Source organism: Oryzias melastigma, linkage group LG21 (assembly GCF_002922805.2).
Source record: "Oryzias melastigma strain HK-1 linkage group LG21, ASM292280v2, whole genome shotgun sequence".
Lineage (NCBI taxonomy): Eukaryota > Metazoa > Chordata > Actinopteri > Beloniformes > Adrianichthyidae > Oryzias > Oryzias melastigma.
In genome coordinates this window covers 853506-857260 of record NC_050532.1, presented here as the reverse complement: position 1 = coordinate 857260, position 3755 = coordinate 853506, and the positions used below count along the sequence as shown (strand labels likewise).

The 3755-nt window shown below is 39.9% G+C and overlaps 1 protein-coding gene across 1 annotated transcript in view; it reads left to right on the top strand.

Moving 5' to 3' along the window:
- The first annotated feature begins 1938 nt into the window (after positions 1–1938).
- The window catches only part of LOC112155139 (SH3 domain-binding protein 4), a 63818-nt gene continuing 62001 nt past the window's right edge, over positions 1939–3755 (top strand). Inside the window, exon 1 of the mRNA XM_024286625.2 lies at positions 1939–2493. The gene's annotated coding sequence lies outside the window, so the exon portion shown is untranslated. The remainder of the gene's footprint in view (positions 2494–3755) is intronic.

The window sequence follows — 3755 nt, the reverse complement described above, 5'->3', positions numbered from 1 at the left end:
TCATTCTGTGGTTGCAGAGGGTCAGATTTCAGCTGTCACTCTACACTGGTCTTTTTGTGTGGCTTGATGGGAGGGGGCTCTGTGGTGTGTCACATTCATCCCTGCCAGTTGTCACTCTACCTTTTTGCTTGCAGAGGTGGACTTTCTTTATTATTTTTACTAGTTTACTACTATCTCATTTAAAAACTGCTAAATGAAGAAATTAAGGCATTGGCAAATCAGAAGTATTCTGTAGTACTTTGTTGCATATGGCCATAAGTATGCAAATAAAAATAATTTCTCCAAAAGTGAAGAATTAATTATCATGTTTTCCAAGTGATTATTGATCGTTTAGGTAATTGTTCAAAAAGTGGTCATTTTTAGATATATAAATAGGATTACTTAATCTAAAGTTAGATAAACCAAGTAAGAAGTTCCTATTTACTGTTGAATGACTGAGAAGATGTCAAAGTGTATAAGATTCCTTATGACATTTTTGGGGGGCTTAAAAACATTCCCAGTAGTGTTTTAAACATGATTAAGAAGTTTTAACCAAAACCCCACAACCTAAATGTCTTAAAAAGCAAGTTTTCATATTGATCTGAAGCCTCTGTTTCCAAAATCTACTCTGAGGGGGCGTGGCTTTTGGATCTGAGTTGAGTAGTCCCACCCCTAAATCCCCCCTGTCTGATTATGATAGCTCTGTGTCTCTCTAGCGTAAATTTTCACTACTGCTACATAAAACCATCCATCAATCTGGGTAATGTCCAGCCGTATGGTTCTGATCCGGATGTCAGCTGGACGAGGAAGTGAAGATCTTCATGGACAGAACTTCCTCCAAAATCCTGATTCTTTCTCCTTCCAGTTCACCAAAGACTCTTTTAGCTAATTCTCCAATGTTTATTGACTGTGATCAATACATTCAATCATTGGTTTCTCAGAGTTCTTGATAAAATAATCAAAGCTAACATCAAAATGCTCTTTCATTGATTTACAATCCTTTCCAACTGCGGTCAAATGAGCCGCCGTTCACATTTCCGTGGTCACATCAAGAAGCTCCGTGGAGTCTGGTGGAGATTTTCCAGCGTTCTCAGTCCTGCTACCGTAAGTATTGGATGAAACTCACACCAAAAATCCAGTGATGCTGATTTGACCACAGAAATGTGAACGGCGGCTCATTTGACTGCAGTCAATGTGAAAATACCATCTTCTCTTCTCCAGAACCTGAACTAGACACTAGGAACAGATGAGGGTTTAGTGCATGTGCAGCAGAGCTGTTGATGGAAAGAAGATCATTCATTCAAACAGAGTCTGTCCAAGACAGTTTGATTGACAGATTTAAAAGGAGAAATACTTAGAAATGCAAAATGATTTCATATTACATATCTTCTCTTTCATAAGAAACAATGGCACACATACATGTTAAAAACTTAAAAACAGGATTTTCATCGGAGGGGACTTTAAGGTTATTATGTAGAATCAGAAAGTAAATCTGGATAGTAATTAGGACTGTAACCATTAACACATTAATGCATGCGATTAATCGAAAAGAATGAATGCGTTAATATGTATTATTGCAAATTAACCGAAGAATCAGTCCTTTGCTTTAACTCAGCGGTTCATGCTTCCACGACGTACGTTAAAATATTTCATTGGGTATCATCTCGCTTACACCATGGTCACTTGCAAAAGAAATAAATATTCAGTCGGTTTTTAGTTCTTTATTTTCGTCATTTTCGTGGTTTATATTACTTTTTCACAAAAAGCGGACTATTTGATCCATGGTCTGGTGCCATTTTGTATAGATAAATGTTTACCTGGTAAAGCATTGTAACTAACCGTGATGAATCCCAGCACAAAAGTGCAATTAATCATATATATTTTTTTGTAAGTAAGTGACAGCAGTAATTGAAAATAAATGTTCTAAATGTAGAGTTTCGTGTGTGATTTCATGTTGTGGTTATTTGCAGATAATAAGTTGTCGGCAAATACTGAGACAAAAAAAAAGCGATTAATCTCGATTCATTTTTTCCAGGTTTGCGATTAATTAGTTAATTTTTTAAAACCTAATATTTATATAAAATGTTAATTATTATTAAGAGTTTTGTAGCTTAATTAATAAGAAAGCAAATAATCCTGAATATGAACATAAAGATTTGAATATACTGCCCAACTCAAAAATAACAACAAAAAGAAAACGTATTCATTTCCAAACAAAACCTAAAGGAAAAAAAAAAAAAAGTTCTATCGTTTTGGTCAAACGTATAATTTGACGCCACTCTCCACGTGAAATGTTTATTTCTGCGACGTCGTGCTCTCATGGAAATGTGTCCCGGTGAGGCCCCTCCCTGTCCCGGTGACATCAGCCGGAGCTCGGCTGCTTTCCTCCGGGAGCCCACGGCGGATCACACGCAGCCAGCACCGGGAGAGCTCGACGGAAACGGGGCGTGCTCGTCCGTGCTAGCTCCATTCCCTTCATGGGACAAAACGAGACAGGGACTCCTCCACTGCCAGGTAAGCCAGCGCCTTTTCCTTCGCTTTTGAATGTTTCTAGGTGGAGAAAAAAGGGCTTCTCCACCTTGGAGCGACAGGAACTTTTCACAGCGGGGAATGCAGCCGAAGTCCCGCGGAGGAAACCAGACGGAACCGAGCTTAAAAACCCTTTTCCAGTCAAAGGCGTTTTGTTTTTAGTTGTGGCTTTTGTGAGTCATAAAGGCTTTATAAGTACAGCGGCGGGTGTGTGCTCCAAAACAAAACTATAAATCATCCTAAAATCCTCACCTGAAGATTCAAACCAACTTCAGACAGTCTCGTGAGGCTGGAATAAAAGCCGCGAACGGAGCCGCTACAGCCCGACGGTCTGTAAGCTAACGGTCGGTCCTCGACCCCTCTGGGGAGGGAGGAGGAGGAGGGGGGCTGTGGTTGCCATGACATCCAATAAAACACAAGAGTCATTGGAAGTGAGGGTTCGACATCTTCAGCATCTCCATCACTGCCGTTATCTTCCGTCCCCACAACCGAACCTGGCTCCATCTCCATGATTCTGCTCTCTGGGTCTTTGGGTTCAGTAATGGGTGCGACAGCTGCAGAACATCTGGAGTTAAAATGACCTTTTAACACCTGAGACGTCGCCGGCGATGCTTGAACACAAAATCGCCGTCGAGCCGCTTTTCTCCATCAGAATCTACTGAAATTATTCTGTTAACAATTAAAAAAAATACAGAAAATCAAAGGTTAAAGACCCGCTAGAATTAAAATTTCAGAGAATGTCTTTATTCAAATCATTGTGAATCAAGACCAGATGGAAAAATTAGGTTGGTAAAAGTTGATACCAGTGACATTGGACCTACAATGGCAAGCCACAAGCTCCCTGCTCCACTTCATTCAGATGCATCCACTTGCAGACAAATAGATCCATGAACGTCTTTATTTTCCTCATTTGAGCAAAAATTAAACAACTGGAAGCAGGGCCGGCCCTGGGCATAGGCGAGCTAGGCGGCCGCCTAGGGTACCATCTGCTGGAGAAGTGTTTTTTTTCTTTTCAGTTTGACACACCACTCATTTTTTGTGAAATGTAAAAAAATATATAATTAAAGCCATAAATAAATTAACTTAAAAGTTTGACATAATCAATAATTTTGTCTGGTGCTGTGCCCCTCCTTGGCTTCCAGTCTCTATCAAAGTTTGGTGGAAGATTGGCGTGTGATGTGGTCACTGTTAGTTCTTCTTTAAAACTTTAAGAATGAAAAAGCAGCAAAACAGGGACAGCTTTAAGG